The 21,027-nt window shown below is 36.3% G+C and overlaps 1 pseudogene; it reads left to right on the top strand.

The window, feature by feature from the left end:
• Positions 1-1,400: 1,400 nt before the first annotated feature.
• LOC149568787 (uncharacterized) overlaps positions 1,401-21,027 on the top strand; it is a 76,094-nt pseudogene continuing 56,467 nt past the window's right edge.

Here is a 21,027-nt window from a genome sequence, read left to right as displayed (position 1 = left end):
CATCATTACTATTGAATGGGATTTGGTTGTAGGTAGATATATGTGTATCTGATTCAACTGGGTCATTGGGGTTATGCTTAGAAGCTAGAGGATTGTTGGTTTTAGGTGGGATATCCTCAGATGCCTTTTCATCATTCAAAACATCCATAGTCTTACATGTAGGTACCATGGTACTAGGAGGACCTATTCGTAATGGTTTAAATCCAAGCCTCACACTAGGATTTAAACCATTATGATTTAAACAAGGCTATGATGGCTATAGCGGTCTTGGATCTATTGTGGAGCTGATGTTTGATTAGAGGTTTGTGAATTTTTAGGGTTTACACCTTTCAGAGTCAATTGAGGTTGTGTTGTGCTAATCATGCGAGCATCCACAATGCCATCATTAGTCACATTCTTGTTTTTGGAGAAAAATTTTGCCTTGTCATTAGATGAGTTGGTGTTTGTGTTTTCTTTGTTTATCTTGAGAATTCCCTTATGGATAAGAGAATCTTCAATACTAGCCCCTTTTTTCATTAGTTTAGAAATGGTGCTTGGACTCTTGATTTTGAGTTCATACATTAAGTCCGAGACTAAGTTTTCAATGCACAAGTGTACTTGTTGTTCTTCAGGGATGTCTAGTGAGCATTGACTAACTAAGCTTCTCCAACACAGTAAGAATGTGATGAATGATTCTCCTGTCTTTTGTTTAGTTGAGCACAAATTAGAAAGAGTCACCTCATTTGTAATGTTAAAGGCAAAGTGGGAGATAAACTTGTCTACTAGCTCTGACCAAGATTTGATATTACTAGGAAGTTTGGAGTACCATTCAAGTGTAGGCTCACCTAAAGAACGAGGGAAAAATCTCATAATGTAAGTGGGTTCATCACTGAGTTTAGTACATGAAGCACAAAATTCTCGGATGTGATCAATAGGGTTTCCTTTTCCTCAGTATTTTTCAAACCTTGGAGCTTCAAAGTGTTTTGGGAATGGAGGCATAGAAAAACTTTTATCAAATGGGTTAGGACGTAGGTCCCTTTCCATATATAGAGCCTATTTCCTTTGGACTCCGAATGCCTCAAATTTTTTGGAAAGTTGTTTGAATTGTTGTAATAGTTCTTCATTGGGGTTTTGCATGATGGTCTTTCTTTAAAGTCTTTTGTGTCTGTGAGTAGACCGTTTGCTATGGCGAGAACTATGTCTACTTGGTTCTAACATTTCTATGTCTGATGAAGTGTCGCTAGGTGGTGGAGGTATGTTGGTACCTTGAAGATAGAAAGGTCCTTGTTTTTGGGGAACTTGTTGTGGTATTTGATGTGGCATTTCTTGTGGGATTGACTACGATTGTTGTACCATGTGTTGTTGTTGTGCTGTGTGTTGTGGTTGTTGTTGGGATACCTCTATTGGTTGTATGTGAGACCATGTGCGTGCTTGTTGTTGTAGAGATATTTGTTGAGGCTATTGTGGCACATGTTGATGTTGTAACAAATGTTTCTGGTATGCGATTTGTTGCTCAAGGCATCTTTGGTATTCCAACTATTGCTTGAGTTGCTCTTGTTGTTTAGCAAACATCATTTGTTGTTGTTGGAATTGCTGCTGAAATTGTTGTTGATAAATTGTGTGTAAGTCAAGTGGGTCCACATGGGATTGCGTATTAGGAATGTTGGATGTTTTCCCCACTTGCGGTTGTTTTCATTGTGGTTGATGTTGTTGTTGATATGTGGGATGTGTGTCAAGTGGATGTAGACTTGGTTGTGCCTTGGAAGTGTTGAGTCCTTGTACCATTGTAGGTTGTTGTTGTCGTGGGGGTTGACTAAGTCCTTGAGAATTGAAAGTCATGTTTGTATTGTTGTTTTGGTACCTTTGTGTTTTAGATGTTCTTGCTTGTGACATCATATTGACTTGACTATGAGATGCGTTTATATTGGGAATGGGTGTAATATCAATAAGACTCTTCCTTTGTGTGTCCATAGGGATGGTTGTGCTTGATGTTTCACATGTTGTACTTATGAGAGGTTCTATAGTGTTTGATGTCGTAGCACTGGGTAAAGTTAGGAGCAAAGGTGTACTTTGTTGATTTGCCTCCAAAGAAGGTATTTCTGGCATCCCTAGAGCATGGGTCCCTTTAGGTGCATCTTGTTGTTGCATCATGTGACTAAAATCAAGTCTTAATGTCCTTTTGGGGTGTTTAGAGATTGGTGGTATTTCATCAAACAAGGGGTTAACATTAATGTGCTCAAATGTACTTTGGAGGATTTCAATTGTTGGTTCTTGATGGGATCTTATAGGTGCCATTATTGTGTTTGAAAAATCCAAAGGTTGTTTTCCCTTGTCTAAGTCCAAATTTATCATAGGTTGGATGTTTTCAATTGTTGTGTTGGTTTGATTTTTGGACTTAGGACCTTCCAAGTTTGGGTTAAATTTGATAATTTCTTGGGCTGCCAAACGTTTGAAGTTCTTGCAAAATTTTTTGTCTTTACATGACCTAGCCATTTCTTCATTAGTGATGCCATAATCAGTGTCAGATTCATCACTTAGGTGTACAGTACCTTGTTGTATGTTTGATGTGTTAGGTTGGCTGAATTCAAAGGAATGTGATTGTTCATCTTTAGGTGAGGTTGGTACACTTCCTCCTCCTGGTGGCATTGGCATGAATATAGGTTCAAAGTCAGGACTCCATTGAACCATCCCATGTGTGGGGGAAGTGTTTGGAGGAAATCTCATGGTAGGTGCATTGCTCAAGGTTTTTTGTGCCATCGCTTGATTATGAGGATCTTGCGGATACATATTCAAGGGGTCTGCTAGTAATGGTTGTGATGCCTCGATTTGGTCTTCGTCAAAGGTTTGTTGGATTTTCTTGCTCTTTCTTTGTCTTGGACAAGGTTTTGGTTGTGCTTGTGCCTCAGAAAACAAAGGTTGATAGAGTTCCTTGGGTCTCTGAGCTGCTTGTCTCCTAGTAAATGCTGGCATGATACCTAAGAGTGCAAATGCAATGGAATTTTTGAGTGTTTTGGGTGATTTTAGAGTGGTGGGTATGCAAGATATGAGTGTTTTTGGGATTTTTAAGTATTTAGGAATGTTATGCAATGTGAGGAAATTCTGGATGAATTATGTTTTTGATGTACAAAGTGCAAATGTCCTAGGGATGTTATGCAAATGCAAATGCAAGGTGATGTTTTGAGGTTTGACTAGAGGGAATGAAAATGACTCTAAAGTATGCAAAATGACAATTAGGGTTATGTTTTGGACTTGTTAAGGGTACTAAAGGTTGATTTATGCAAGGTATACCATGTAAAGGATGATGTTAGGGTTCACAATGACGTTTGGGACATGCAAAATGGGGGTAAATGCTCAAGAAGGTAATTTGGTTGTTGGACAATTTGATAGGGTTTGGTAGTGAAAATGATGCTAAGGATTTTGATCAATGTAATACGAAGGGGATATACCACTAGGGTAAGTCAAAATGATGTTTGGGGATGCTAGGGATATGATTATGCTATGACAAGGGTATATGGAAAGTTTTGAACTTAGGTAAAACCTTTTAGAAAGTATTTTGTCTAGGAGTTTAACCTTGTGATAAAGGACTTTGGATCTTGACCAAAAACTAATAAAAGACGAAAAGATCAAATTGATAATATATGAAAAGGTAAAATACATCAAGACATAGATAGATTTTGAATAAAGAAAATGATAAGAAAAAATAAAAAGACTAGTCAAGATCCATTATCCGTCAACACTAGGAGATACTCTAAGACTCATACTTTGTTTAGATTTTTCACTAAATTCAAAGGTTTTGGGGGTTCAAAATGACGTTTTGAGGACTCAAAATGATGGTGATGCTGAGAAGATATGTGATACAAACAATTCCAATGATGCAAAAGGGGATTTTGGGTGCAAGATACAGTTTTGGGTCAAGTGCAGAACATGGAGGTCTAGAGGCTCCTAGATGCAATTTTGGGGTCCTAAAGTGCAGTTTGGAGGCCCAAAATGGTCATGCAAGTAGCCAAGTGCACCCTAATAGTGCCAAGTGCACCCTAATAGTACCAACTATGTCATTGACACAATTGGAGCTAGTTTGGCCGAAGTTGGTAGTTTCTGGGCGCAGTTGGTAAACTGGGCAAAAATTGAGGCAATTCTGGAAGCTATGGTTTCAAGATTGATGTCACAGAGAGGTAAATAGTAGAGGATAGTGTTAGGGCCAGTTTGGATGCTCAAAATGATGATTAGGACACCTAGAATGATGGATAAAGTGGTCAAGATGATGAATAGGTATGTAAAGATGCAAGGTGGTGAATGCAAAGTGCTAATTCTGAGATGGGAATGCAAAAACTAAGGAAAGTAAAACTCAAACTAAATGGATGCAATATGAAAAGTAATAGATACTAAATGAGGACTAAAAGGTGCAATATGAAGTCTATATGATGTAAGAATGAAGCCTGGACTAGGGTGAATGCAAGTGAAATCTATGCAAGTGTGAGATCTACGTTTTTCCAAGCACATTTAAGAGCACAAGTCGCCATGTTTTCCAAGGTTTGAGTGTGTTGAACCAAAGTTTGAAAAGTTTGATAAAGGTTGAAATATTTTGGCCATGTGTGATGTTTTGACAAGTTCAAATGATATCCAAGGTCTAAATTTAAAAGTTTGGCTTTTATCTTGATTATGTTTTACACATACGCAAGACACATTAAGACAATAATAGTTGTTGTAAAAAGTTAACAAACACACCACAACCTAGGCTTTTAGGACTGTATCCACTGAATTCCTACTTGAACCAAAGTTCAGCCACACTTACCCAGAGCGGACAACCTAGGATCTTGGCACCACAGGCTCCCCCTTACAGCGCACTCACTTCTCGAGGCTACCAAGATCTGCTTCCCAAGGGGTAAGACTTCCCAAGGGATTTTTGCCTCTACTAAGAACCGTAAGAATGTAGGATGTCTTCACAAGCATGGGTGACCCCTTGAGCCAGTGGATAGAAAGGATTTTGGCCACTAAAACATGGTTTTTAGTAAGGGCATTCCATTCGGCAAGTTAATGATAAACTTCTGCAGAAGGTCTCCCAGCCCCAAGAACCGGGGTTTGACGCACCACAAGGATACTAGAGGAGAGCTATCACGCGGCAATACCGCTGATACAGCTTTCACTGTAATCAAATTTTATATAGTGGCTGGAATGTTGACCTGGCTTTTGGCCTATTACTGCTCTAAGGTCATCCCCTGGCATACCCAATATCGAGTATGTTGGTCCAAGGCAAGCCTCCTATAGAAGTTAAATAGATTTCTTTTACACCCAAGATCCATGAATGGCAAGGGGAGAGGATACATCCAATGCAACTCCTAGGGATTTAACACTATAGACACGCCAAGCAGAAAAGAAAAAGGTTCTTTTTAAGCACCAAATTAAATGTTATCTAATCTAGGAAATCCACACACATAGTTTTGAAAGACACACAAAGTCTTCAACAATGTCCTGCAAAGCACACATTAGTAGTTTCTTATGATCACATCTTCATCCAATGATTGCCACATGCTGCAAATAAACCATCAGTAACACAAAATCACCTAATCTATGTCCTAGAGAGTGATAGGAACCTAAAATGTAGATTTTGATTGATGCTTGTGCTTACTGTGAACCCAGGTGTGCTCTGCCAGTACAGATCTAGGTGTGAAAAGGAAGAGCAGATTGTCATTATACCATTCCAAGTGAGCTCCTTCCTTGCACCTACAAGCACAAAATAGGAAAACCCAAGTTAGATATTCATGTTCACGTCGGGTTCACCAAATGTAGGACTAGAAAAATGGGTTAGAAGCATAACACACTATGAGAAAATCACAAACTCAATCAACATGTATTAGCACCCACTAGTCTACCATGAAAGCCAAACTAATCAAAAGAAAGGAAACATAATCAAAAACTCCCTTTTTCGTTTGTAGCTCCCATGTCCTTCTTTCTTCTCCAAATGATTGTAGCTCCAATTTGCCTATAGTGCCCACAAGATTGAAGCAAAAGCCTATGATAGGGATAAAGCCATGAGAATACTTGAAGTGTGATTTTATTGTGAGAGGGAGAATGCAAAATGCAAATAGTAGAGACTCAAAAACTCAAAGATTCAAGGACTCAAGACTTAAGCATTCTTGATTCAAGAGAGCCCAAAATGAGAAAAGAGTGTTCATTTTATAATCAACACTCAAAGTGAGGGCATTGGACTTGTCACCCACAGACATGCGATGTGGCAAGAGATTCCTATGACGCATATAAAAGAATATGCCAAAAGTAAGATTCTATGACACATGAGAGTCAAATTTGCAAGAGAATCTATGACACATCATAAGATTCCTCAACCCACTTAAAGCTAAGAATCTATGATGAATAAGCCAAATAGGGACATGCGTAAGAGATAATAATAATTCCTATGATGCATATGATAGAATATGCCAAAAGTAACATTCTATGACACACGAGAGTCAAATTTAGAAGAGAATCTATGACACGTCATAAGATTCCTCAACCCACTTAAAGCCAAGAATCTATGATGAATAAGCCAAATAGGGACATGCATAAGAGGTAATAATATTTGATTATGAAAAATCTCAGCCAAGTGTCAAAGGAGAATCCATGAGGTGTCACATCCAAGTGTCATGATGATGAAATATTTTATGGAATATTTGAATTAAAAATCCTTTTATTCCACAAAATAAGAATTAGTAGAAAATGGAATTAATGATGGAAAATGGAACTTAGGAAATTGTAAATTTTCATGGTTTGTAGATAATGAATCAATTAATTAATAAAATTAATTAAATGGGGATGATAATCAGGAAGAATAATTAGTGAGAATAATAGAATTAAATTATGGGTTATTTAATCCTATAGAGAAAATTAGTAGATGATTGGCCAAATTGATTAAATGAATGCAACTGTATCCTTTGATGAAAATGTGATGATGATGGATATCAATAAGATGATGAAAAGGTAGACCAAAGCCATGGTCAAATTAATTGATAGATTGAAATTGATAACATGCCAAGGACACATGACATGAATTAATTGATATGTAACATTTAACCAACATTGTAAATGCTACAGGATTGAAATTGATTGATAAGGTTTGATCACTGACGGACACTGTCAATATTATTAAAATGGTTGATGATGCCATGATCTAACATTGAGAGCCTCAAAAATGTCAATGATTGAATGACATGAATGATATTTTCACCTAGTACTGAGAGCCATGATAGTACTAAGGTCAGACTGATATGATTGATAAGTTGATAGGTTTCCAAGGCACTGGAAGCCACAACAATGCCTAGGAGTGGATAAACGATGATTGATTTGGGATGTTTGATATGTTTTGGGTTGATTGGGACTGATTTCGAGTGATTTCAAGTTGATTTGGGGTGATTTTTAGTTGATTTGATATGATTCTGAGTTGATTTGATATGATTCTAAGTTGATATGAAATGATTTTGAGTTGATATGAAATTGATATGAAATTGATATGAAAGGGGATACAAATGACAAAATATGGTCAATCTGGCCAAAAGATCGAAGTTATTAGAATGAGAAAATGGGACAAATTAGTATGAAGAAGTGATGAAGTCATAGATGCGAACCATTTTTGAGCGTCTACACATGGAAATAAAAATAATGAAAATAAATTAGAATTAAGCATCTAACCATCTAATCCATAACATCAAGTAATCATGTAGAAAAGTAACATTATAGTAAACATTCATGTGCATAAATTAACTATCCCAATAAACTTAAATAACATAAATTGCATGGAAACATAATCTAAAAGATACAAAGAACCATGCAAGCATCCAACTCCAAAACTAGACATGGAGGAAGGCCAACTCTGTATGTCAATTCCGAATAGTGGTGAAGGTAGCTATGGCTCACAACCACATGGAACTCATAGGCGCACTCCTATCATGCTGATGGAGATAGTGATCCAACCTCAAATACACAAAAAAAAGTTATCCATGGTTAATACTCACACCAAACAGTACAAAGGACTGAAACCAAGATCACAAGATAATGCAATACAACAAGTCTTGGTTAGACACTCTATGGGTCTACTATATAGGGAATATGTGGGGAGTAGATCACTTGGCATCATGGAGCTCAAGCTAAACATCATGCAAAAACTCCCCCTTGGGAGGCCATCACATCATCTCCTCGAAAGGTAATAGTACAAACACCTACCCTCGGATATACTGCCAAGCCCATACCCTGAAATTAACCACCATGTACTCACATTTTAATTATCTTAGTTTTATTACCCAATAATTTATTTAGTTATCACTTATTTAGAAAAATTCTTCATGCTACCTTGTTGGAATGCAACTAGGGTAATGAGAGAAGACCCTCCACAGGTCTACCATACATGCTCATCACATGATGAGTGCCCATAGGCAATATTGTTTCCCAACCCAACCGCAATGAACATAGCTCCACCAATATCATCCAGGAGTTTAGGCCTCACAAGAACTTGAGAAATGCACATGCACGTACTCATGTGTGAGCACACCAACTACATGAAGATCATAAACAATAAGGCTTGGATGAGAAACAAAAAAATCACAAGTATAACAAAATCACTCAACCAACCTATTTTCAAGAGTATAGATTTGACATGAAACCCAATGCAATAAAATAGATCTAGGGTTGAATAGATATCCCTATAGATAATTTGAATTTGTGACCAACTTTAGTGTCAAGAAAACTTGAGAAAACTAGGTGGCATGCAAATCGAGATGAAAACCAAAAAATACCGAAAACCATGAAATTAAAACCCATTATGCTAATGGGTACAAAATTCACAAATATCAAATAAAATTTGGGTTCGGAGTCCGTATGCAAAAATGGCTAGCATAATGGCTTGAAACCCCAAGCCCAGAAAACTTCAAATGCTCGTACTCGTCCAACCGAGTAGAGTTAGTATACAAAAATGAAGAGGAACACTAGTTCTCTACCTCCAAATAATTTACTACTAGAAATAGACTCCAAGATGAAGTGAAAGCAATAAAACAAGAGAGCCCCACCTCGTAGCCAAAAGTGCTAAAATATGAACGCACGTGATAAAATAATTGCTCCACAACCACTGCCAAAAATATCGACAAATGAAGGTCTCCCCGAGCCGAATCCAATGAGCTCAACCTTGCACCAATACCATGTTCATAGTTCCTACAAAATATCAAATAGTAGATCCTTCTAAGAGGATTTTGGAAATTTCTCTCCAAATTTCTATTCCACAAGTGAGAAGTGAGGGAAACAATTCCCTTTTGGAATATATATCCACTTTTAAAAGTGAAATATAAACTCAAGAAATTAATTGGCCCACTAAAACCCTTTCTCAACCCAAAAAAATTGGTTAATTCCAATTTAAATAGAATTCAACTATGACAAAGCTGCCCAAAATTAAAATAATTAAATGAAATGTAAAATTCCCATAACTATTAAATCACAATATTCCTTAATAAATTTCATTACAAATGCGAACCTCTAAATGCATAGACACGCTCATGGGTCTAATCACATAATACAAATGAGTATGGATTTATTAAATCACCAGAGGGTTTAATTAATCAATTAAATAGGATATGTCGACCATGCAGGGATGACATTGGCTAGGTATGAATAGTTGAACCACTAACTCCATGTGCCACTCCTAGGGATATGAATCCTGCACACTCAACACACGAGTAAGTGCAATTGTATATAATAATATAGTTGAAGTGATAAATGTATTAATTTACATGAATAACTATTTATTTAATCACATTAAAATAATCTATTTAAATCACTCACTGCATCATAAAAAATCTCAAAGCAAGAATGAATTAAATAACTATAGCATCAAATCAAAGTTTCCAGAATCCAATAAGTCCATCATATAATCATAAACAAAGTATATTTCCAAATAAAAAATAACCAGATATCATCATAAAGCATCATGTCACTATTGACCTTATGGTCAAATCATTTGTCAATTAGTGCCTAAACAATTGATCATCTGGTTGGTCACATTGCTACCAAGCTTCATAGTGTTAACTAAAATACTCTAGTGTTAATCGAGCCTCACATTATAAATTGGACTATTGTAGTATCAACCAAGCAAAAATTAAGTTTTAACCAAGTAGAATAGAAAGATAGTATCTATCGAGCTAGTTGTGTTAACCAAGCAGAAGGAAGGTAGTGTTGACCAAGCTGCAATCTCAACCAAGCCCTTTAGTGTCAACCAAGTTCTCCAGTGTTCACCAAGTCATCAGTGCTAACTAATTTCATGCCTACTCCTAAGTGATCAATGTGGACCGAGGACCAGTGTCAACCAAGTGCTAGAGCTCACCGAGTTGACTATATTGCCAAGTGTCAGAATATCACCCAAGTGGTCTTCAAAATTGAGTTTCAACATTGAACTAACTTAGTGAAGATTTTTGAATTAGGTATTATACCCAACCTCTAAAGGTAATTATTTGGATTGGTACATATGTAAGATATCTTGTCATATCCAAATAAGAGTGTATACATGAAAAAGGAATTAATGTGAATTAGAAGATAAAAGGCTACAAGTATTATAAGGAAAAGAAAAGTCCCATCTATCACAACAAGGTGATCATTTCTACATCAAAGGAACTCAATCAGAAAATTGAGTTACAAAAAAAAGATCACCTACTAGTTCATCCTAATAGGTGCATTAGTCAAATCCTCTAACAAGGTGGACTTAACAGTCTTATACTAAATCTCCTAACTGAGTGCATATTTTATTGTATTGTATAAATCCTTTTACAAGGTGGACCTAACAATCCTTATTGCTCCTAATAGGGAAGATCACCAGAAGTGATCATTTGTAAGCCTTAACAGGCCAAATTTATACTACAATACTAAAGCTTGTGGGTATCATCCCCACCCTAGTTTTACTTTCTATTTGAAAGGTTTCTAGGTTACCAATTATTGTGTCAAGTGTTATGAATGTTTTATTGCTTCCAGTCTTTCATGCATGCAATAAGATAAAATTAGCTTAAAGAGGATTAATTGGTGAATTAAAGTTAAAGTTTTATGGGTTCTTGATTCATCCCACCCCCCCCTTAGTCTCCTAGCCCACCACACATTTCCAATAGTCACATCAATAAGGATCATCATGCATATATGATCAAACTGAAAATCATAGCATTTAACATCTATGATACTGGAAAATTGAAATATAGTATCTAACCATCAGGTCATCCTGAATGTCATCCAACATTAGTATCAAGGTATCACTCAAATTAAAATATATAAAAAGGTACAAAATGAAAATACAAGAGGCACTACATCCTCCCCTACTAGGCATAGGACAAATCTTTGAAGCCAAGAAAAAGATAAGGGTACAAATCTCTCAATCGTGTAGCATCCTCCCAAGTAGTAGAAGCCTCATCATTCAGGTCCCAATAGAACCTTACCTTCTCTATGTCCTAACCTCTGAGGGTCAACCTTCGATGTTGAAGGATAGAAATGGGCTCTAAAGAAAGCTTCTTGTCCTCCACCTATAAAGCATCCTGATCAAGTACATGGATCACATCAAAGATATATTGCCTCAAAATATAAACATGGAAAACATCATGGATGCACATTAGGCTAGGTGGAGATGCTAGTTGATAAGAAACAAGATTGATCCTCTTAAGGATCTCAAATGGTCTAACAAAATGTGGTGCCATCTTAGAGCCTTTCCGAAAATGGATGGGGCTCTTCTGTAGATGCACTCTCAAAAACACCCTGTCACCAACTGAAAAGTGATGATCTAACCTATGGGCATCTACATACTTCTTCTACCTATCCTAAGCAGTAACCAAATGGTCTCTAATACAAACAACTTGCTACTCCATATCTTGAAGCATCTCTAGACCTAAAATCACTTAGTCCTCTAAATGATCCCAACTCAAAGGGGTGCGAAATGGTCTACCATACAAGGCCTGAAAATGTGACATGCCAATAGAGCTATGGTACCCATTGTTATAGGAAAATTCAACAAGGTACAAAGAGTCCTCCCACTTCACCTGCCTATCCATCACATACATGTGAAGCATGTCTTCTAGAACCTAATTGAATCTCTTTATTTGACCATTTCTCTCTGGGTGGTATACCAACTAAAATTGAGTTGTGCACCCAAAGCTTGTTGGAGAGATGTTCGCAGTGTTGAAGTAAACACTGGATCTCTATTTGATATAATCTAACAAGGGATTACATGCAATCAAATAATGTCCTCCAAGAAAACATGTGCTATAGAAGAAGCTGTGTAGGATGAACAACTTTTCCACTATCACTTTGATATAATCATGTCATCATGATGATATAGGAAACCCTGTGATAAAATCAATAGATATAGCATCCCATTTCCACTCTAGAATGGTATGTGGCTACAAAAGGACCATTGGATGTTGATGCTCTACATTTACTCTTTGGTACTCAAGACATTGAGCAACAAAATCAGCAACATCATGCCTCATCCCTACCCAAAAGTACAACTATCTAAGGTTAGAATACATCTTCTTAACATTGGGATGTGCAGAATATGGTGCATGATGTGCTTCCAAAAAAATCAAGGTATGAAGATCACTAAACACTAGCACATAAATGTACCCCAAGTGTCATAGCAGTCTATCAGACTCTAGTGAATAACTTGAAAACCTCCCTCAAAGGTATGTCCAAAATCAATCTCTGCCCTCACCTCTTGATACCATGTGTCACTAGGCAAAACCTCCAAGATACAGCCTTGCAAATCCACTCCTAATGAAAAAACTAATATCTCATGTTGTCTCCTAATCAAGGCATCCATAATGACATTCTCTTTCACTTTGATGTACAGAACATCAAAATCATATTCACACAGGAACTCCATCCAATGATGATATCATGTATTCAAGTTTGGTTGAGTAAAGATATACTATAAGCTACGATGATCAATATGTACCTCAAACCTGTATCCCAAACAAAAATATCTCTAGTGCACAAGAACATGCACAACATCAACAAGTTCCAAATAATTGGTGGGGTAGTTAAGCTCATGGTCCTTGAGTTTTCTAGACTCATATGAAATTACATGACCATTCTACATTAACACTACACCCACACCCTCTAATGAAGCATCTGTGAAAATTATAAAATCACCTACAAGATTAGGCACTATAAGGACTGGTGCATTGGTCAATCACTCCTTAAGAGTCTTAAAAGTTGACTCACATTGATTTGACTGAACATACTTCTTCCCCTTCCACTAAATAGAAGTGATGGGATGAGCCACATGTGAGAAATCCTTCACAAATTGACAATAGTAACCTACTAATCCCATGAAACTGTGAACCTTAGGAATACTAGTGGGTGAAGTTCAATCCATGATAGCTTGAATTTTATTTGAATCCAATGTAATACCATCACTTGTGATGATGTGCCCCAAATACTTCACCTTGGACTAGAAGAATCTACATTTACCTAGGTTGGCATATAACTGATGGTCTCATAAGCACTACAACATTTGGCATAAATGGACCTTGTGCTCCTCAACAGTCTTAGACTAGATCAATATGTCGTCCAAGAAAACAAGGACACACTAATCAAGGTATGTAAAAAATACTCCATTCTTCATACTCATAAACACTAATGGCACATTGGTTAACCCAAAGGGTACAACTATAAATTCATAATTCTCATAGCCTATACAAAAATTTGTTCGATGAATGTCAGCCTCATGAATCAAAAGTTGATGGTATCCCAAATTAAGATCAATCTTTGAGAACATTCTCACCCCCTTCATCTAATCAAAAAAGTCATCTATTCTTAGAAAAGGATATCTGTTGGGCCCATTTACTGTTGCACCAAAAGCCATGACTATTAGTGAACATGGAACACCACATAATTAACCACCTGTGGGTAGGGGAGCACGTTGCATCACCCAACAATCTCCCCCTCGATGCGCATACCAAGTGCTTACACGGGTCGGGAAGGCACCGGGGAGATTTGAACCCATGACCAGGCCAAAACTAGGCTCTGATACCAATTGTAGGGCCCATTTGCCGTTGCACCAAAAGCCATGACTATTAGTGAACATGGAACACCACATAATTAACCACTTGTGGGAAGGGGAGCGCGTCGCATCACCAAACAATATCAGTTCTTCACTGTCACCTTATTCAATTGCTGATAGTTAATGCACAACCACAATGATCCATCTTTCTTCTTCACAAAGATGACTAGTGCACCCCACAAGGATAAACTAGGATGAATATGGCCCTTGGGAAATAATTACTCTAACTAAAATTTGAGTTCACTCAACTTCTAAGTAGTCATATAGTAAGGAGGTCATAAAATTGGCTCTGCTCTTGGAATGAGATCAATACGAAAGTCAATATTGCGTTGTGGTAGCATATCAGGTATCTCATCAAGAAACACATTGGCATACTCATGAAAACTTGGTCAAAATAATTCCTTCACACTAGGGAGTACCAGAAACACGTAAATCAAGGCTTAGATACTCACAAGAATGGAAATGAAAATGATGAAAAAGATTAGAATTAAGCATCTAACAATATAATCCATAACATCAAGTAATCATATGGAAAAGTAACATCACAATAAACATTCATGTGCATAAATCAACTATCTCAATAAACTAAAATAACCAAATCACATGGAAACATACTCCAAAAGATATGGAGGACCACGTGAGCATCTAGCTCCAAAATAGAACATGGAGGAAGGCCAACTCTTTATGTTAGTCCCTAGCAGTGGTAAAGGGAGCCACACCTCCCAACCATGTATAACCTACAGGCCCACTCCCACCATGCTAATGGAAATAGTGATTTGACCTCAAACACACACAAAATAATCATCCATGGCTAACACTTATGCCAAACACTATAGAGGAAAAAAACCAAGATGATGAGATAATGCAATACAATAGGTCCTGGTTAGACACTCTATGGGTCTACTATGTAGGGACTCTAGTGGAGAGTAGATCACTTGGCATCATAGAGCCCAAGCTAAACATCATGTAGAAACTCTCCCTTAGGAAGCCATCACACTGTGTCCCTGAAAGGTAACCATATAGATGCTTGCTTTCAGATATATTGCTAGGCCTATACCCTTGGATCAACTGCTAGGTACTCACATTTTAATTATCTTAGTTTTATTACCCAATAATTTATTTAGTTATTACTTATTTAGAAAACTTTTTCATGCCACCTTGTTGGATTTTAATTGGCTTCCGTTTAACAAAATCAAAATGAAGAGACATGAATGAAACACAAATTGTGGCATTTCCTTCATTGCACCCATATCTTCTATTTATGTCCCTAAGCTAGACAATAATGTATATTGGTTCTCATCAATAACTAAGATAATTAGTTCTCTGCCACTATAAAAACTTATCAGTGGGAGAAATATAGTCTAAATAAGTAATCAATATGAATTGGGAGTTGTGGTGATGCAGTAGATGGAGATATAAGTGGAGCATATTTATAGGGGTGATATGGGTCAATCATTGGGTGAGAAATGTGATGAATAGGGATGAAATTAAAAGTTGGGATTTGAAAAGGACTAATCAAGAGTGCTAACTCAATTGGCATCAATTTGAGCTCAAACTTGTCAAATACAATAGAGAGAGGATGAGTTGATGCACATAGTTGATACTTATACGGTAAGTATTAACATAGTTTTTAATTATAAGAAAAGTTCAATAATGGTTTTTATAGTATACTCTTTTATTTATGCCATTAAATAAAATTCATGTGTTATTTTTACAGAGGATGCTAAATAGGTTGAAGGGCCATGCCCTAGATGATGATACTTCAAGTGGTTCAAGTACATCACATGTTCTATCCTACACTTGTGTTTTTCTTGAACAATTTTTTTAAATAGCTCTAACAATCTTGTTTTATTGTTCTCTAACAATATTATTTTTCAGCTCCTAGAATTGATCCTATGTTCACTATGCAGCCTGCTACAAGGAACAAAAGCAAAGAGGTAATGCCAACTGCAATGTTGAAAACATGCAGCATGGCCACATATTTAATGGCAATGCCTATTGGTAGGTAGATTCCTCTTTTCTCTCTCATTTTGTATGTGTTTATTTCACTTGAACTATTATTTCTTAGGGGACATTTTGTATTATTGGATTCACTTTATGCAGGAGGTGATAAGGACATTCTTGTATGTACCCATGTTAGATGTACATGAACACTAAAGAATTGTGATCAATCTATCATGAGCAATGAAGATGGACTTCCTCTAAAAGAAGCCCAACTTATAGGTACTTTAAAGATTGATCGCAGGAGGTGATAAGGACATTCCTGTATGTACCCATGTTAGATGTACATGAACACTAAAGAATTGTGATCAATTTATCATGAGCAATGAAGATGGACTTCCTCTAAAATAAGCCCAACTTATAGGTACTTTAAAGATTGATCCTTTCTTAAAGAGTTTCGATATTAATGGGGAATTTATATGTTATGGGGGCTGGGGCCAAATGAGCTTCCACCTTCACGTGTTTGGCCCTAATTAGTAGAGAATATTAAAATATTCTCAAAACAAAGCGAAGCTCAACATTAACCTATTATTGCATGAAAACTAACTATGAGAATATCTTGGTTTTAGGTAATGCAGATGAAGGTCATTGTTCAATATGCAATCTCACTTCATATGCATACGCCATTAGGTGGAGCTGAAAAATGCAACAAGTTTGCATTTTTGTTAAAGGTCTTTAATTATTTATTTTAAGTTATAGACCATCATGAACATTGTAACTTTGACTCTTATAGGCAAGGGTAATGTCCTCAACATGCAAGCAAATCAAGACTTTCTATGTGTTTGCTTGTTGAGGACATTCTCTATAGAAGATAGAGTTCTAATGTTCATGATGGTCTATAATTTCAAAAACTTAATAGAACTATTAAATAAATATAAATATGGTATGTTTTTTAAGCTCCACCTATTGTCCATGCATATAGAATACAACTGCAAGTGCATTCTCAACTTAGAGTGGTAGAATCTTATTTTGGATGCAACAGAAAAATGATATGCACCATAAGATGTGAAATTGATGTCACTTTTGCAGGTCTAGAACCTTTTTTTGTTATATTTTTTTACATGTATCCACATGAATATGAATATTTTGTCACACATATTATTTAAGAATATTATTTTCTTCATACTTCAGGTTGAAATAGGTGTATTTTTTCCATTGATAATCTTGCATTCCTTAGATAACTGAGATAGCCTACTTGACCAAAGGACATGTGTTACAAGGTCCATGTTCTAGAGTATATTTTTTCATGCACGATGTAGGAATTCTTAGAGATGTATGGTCTAGAAGAACCAACTTATCAATGTTGTATTAGTTGGTTTCTTTTTTCATGTATAATTTCATCATTTGATGTGATATGGGAAAGACAAACAATCTATAGATACACATAATATATTTTCATAATTTTAAAATGTTAGTAGGAGTAAAAATGTAAATGGGTTCTATTGGAGAGAAAGTAAAATTAAAATGGTCCCCAAATGAATATTTATATGTAAGAAAAGTGGGAGCTCTGAGGGACATGTGTTGATTATCCAAATGAGTATTTATATGAAAGAAAACGTGGGAGTTTTGAGGGACCATCCATGTAATATCCATGGAAGATCATGAATCTACTCCTTTTTATGTTTTCAACCTCCTAATAAATTTATTATTTTTATCTTGGATTGTGCGATTTGTGAAGATTGTGAAACTAATGAAGGACATGGGCTTGGATGAATATAGGTTTTTTGTATCCTCAGCATGGATATTACCATGTGAACCAATTTTTTAACCCCTAAACAAAACTAACTAGTAATTAGCAGTCCTTTTCATAAAAATATTTGTTTTTTTTTGGTGAGAACAAATGGCAGAATCAAAGGTGGAATTAACAAAGTTGGAGTGGCCTACTACAAAAAACTTCTAAATGAACCCTTAAAACATGGTAAAAATTAATCATGTTTTCTATTATGGACATAGAAATCTCTATAATTTTATGCAAGCCATAACCAAATAATGTTTATAGAAATAGAGCCTTTTGTGACTCTATTTCATTGGGATCTTCTGCAAGCTCTAGAGGATAGCTATGGAGGATTTATTAGAGAAAAAATTGTGTATGAAACCCTTCCAAATGATGATATCCTTTTTGCATCTATGCCCATATATTATCAATGATGGCATTATTTTTTTTAACTTAAACATTGACATGGTGGTCCATTTTGCTATGTTTCTATTTTGATATCTGAGAGATTTCTCAATTTGGGAATTTAAGTGGGGAGACGTTTTGATTTCCCTTACCCTCACTCTACTTGTCCTTTCTTTGTGAGTTTTGATTTTAGCATTTTGTTTACTATTGTTATTGATGCAAGAGCATCCTAGGCTTGTTGGTAATCCTGCAGGATGGTGTTTTTTGGCTTTGGAGTTGAGGAACTCAATCAAAGAAAGATGTGTGAGTTGATCAAAGAAGGAGGAGATATTTAGTTATCAAAGACACTCAGCATGCATTGGAAGCTTGGTGATGCTGACTGCAGCACTGATCAAGTAGCTCAATCATTGAAGGGACTCGGTCACCAAAAGAGGAACTTGTTGTATACTATTGTTCACTTTGCATTGGAAACTTGACAATAGTGCTTTTGAGTTGGCTCTATCGATGAAGGGCTTGATTATGCTTGAGTGAGTTGTTGATGCTCAATGGTGGTTTCTAACACTCAATCATGTCTTGGTCTTTGTGGTGCCCAATTTTTCTATAGTGTAAGCTATCCTTAGCATTTAATTTTGTTATATGTATTTAATTTGTGTTGCAACTAACTTGGCTTTCATGGGTAGTTAATGTAAGGGTTTATTTTAAAATTCAATGGCTAGGTTGACCTATGACATAATTGGGTATAAGTAGGGGGTCTTGTGGAGTCTTTAGGCATATCATTCAAATAAGTGATTGAGATTATCATCCAACTTGGAGAAGAGAATGTGGTAGAAGAGTGAATTTTGAGAAGGGCTAGTAGCTAAGGTTGGGAAACAAGGAGATTGCTTGGTGGGCTTGTGAGCACAAGTTGAGATCTTCCTTGGAGGTTTCTACCAAAGTGTGGATCTGGACTAGCTAGTGTTGAGTTGGATCTTGAGGGATCTTGTAGAACTATTTTGTAATTGCTATCATATCTGGCCCTAACCTAGAAGGCCTTACAACTAGGCATATTGCATGTAAATAATTATTTTATGAATAAAGTCTTGAGAATTGGCATCAGGTCTTTCATTGTTGTTGTGTTTCCATTGTGCAGTTACTTTCAGGTATTTGGATTACCTCCAATAGGGGTACCCTAGGATTCTTGTTGCATCAGTTATTCTCATTCATCTACTTGTCCTTTTTCATTTCTCGTAATCAACAACAACTATGTTTAGCATCTCTACAAACTTGATAAGAATGCCATTTTAGTGAAGGATTGATATCCACAATACAATTCAACACTGGAGGACATGAACTTCAGTGAAGATGACCAACTCACTTTTTGGATGTTGAATAAGAAAGTATATGGTAAGGTGAAGAGAAGGGTGGATGAAGCTCATAAAAAAGATCAATAACGGGAAATAATGGACTAGATCAAAATCAGCACCTTCGTAGATGAAGTAGAAAAAATAGCTAGATGGAAACATATCAGCTTAATGCCCATATATTATCAATGTTGACATTATTGCTTTTTAACTAAAACATTGACATTGTGGTCTATTTTTCTATGTTGCTTTAGTATTAGCATAGTGCTGTATGAACTTATGTACTATTGCATCTATGTACATATATAAATTTTATTTTTAAAAATATTGTGTTTTGTAAGGCAAGCCCAAAATGAATCCAAACCCAACCCAAAGAAATTTGAGTGAATCTTGAACCCAAATCAGTACCCAAATTTGAACAGACAACTTAGCCAAATTGCTTGACCTTAAGGAATTTCAAACTAGGACTGTCAAAAATCTCCACTCCTTCCCACATTGCATCCTCAAGTGAAAGATTCTTCCATTTCACAAGATACTCTAAAAAAATCATGTTCCTTGACCTCTTTTCCCTCACACCCAATACCATTCCAAGTTATAGGATCAATTTTCCTTCATCATTTACAAATGGAAGAACTACCTCACCAATTTATTCCTTAATACATTGTAGGGTCCATTAAATCATATCTTTGGGTACTTGAATAAAACTTATGAATATTTGCCTCTACCATGGCTAGCTATCCATTGGTCTTTCTTTCCCATATGACAACTCTAATCTAAAAACAAACAACTTTTGCTGTCATGGCTATCCATTGGTCTTGCAATGGCACAAAAGCAATTTAAAAAAAAATTCAACTCTCTCTCTCTCTCTCTCTCTCTCTCTCTCTCTCTCTCTCTCTCTCTCTCTCTCTCTCTCTCTCTCTCTCTCTCTCTCTCTCTCTCAGGCCTTAACTTTTGATCAAACTTCTAAATATCTACCTCTACCATATCTAAAATCAATTTCACATTGTGTTGTAACTCTAGCAGAGGTTTCCCATGTGTGTGTCTCACTTTAGGGAAAATTTGGATGTCATGTTCTTGTGCATATGTTTCAACCACTTCCATAAAACTCAAATGAGGTGCACCCATGGAAGTTGATGCTTGTTGTTGAACATATGTCGATGCTGCTTATTGTTGTTGAAGTGCCTCAAATTGGCATTGCTCCATCACCTTAGAATAGCTTACATTGTCTCTAGCCCCATGTTCCATAATCGTACCCTCTACAACTTGATTTGCCATTTCAAGGGCTACATTTAGCTAACTGTTTATCCTCTCATTAGCAAGAAGCTCAGGGTGAAATAGTCCTTTCCACCTTAAAAACCATTGTGTTGCTTCATTAAAATTAGGACTTGAACAAATCCAATGATACAAAACCTATTGCCAGTTTGGAAAAAATGTTGCCTCCAACATTGTAACCATATGATAAATGGGAATAGTACATTCCCAAGCCATAAGCTAGTAAAATTGGTCTAGTTGTTGATTAGTTG

Source organism: Cupressus sempervirens, chromosome 3 (assembly GCF_028749045.1).
Source record: "Cupressus sempervirens isolate cs-2001-9-10 chromosome 3, ASM2874904v1, whole genome shotgun sequence".
Classification (NCBI taxonomy): Eukaryota; Viridiplantae; Streptophyta; class Pinopsida; order Cupressales; family Cupressaceae; genus Cupressus; species Cupressus sempervirens.
This window is presented reverse-complemented; position numbering and strand designations above follow the sequence as displayed.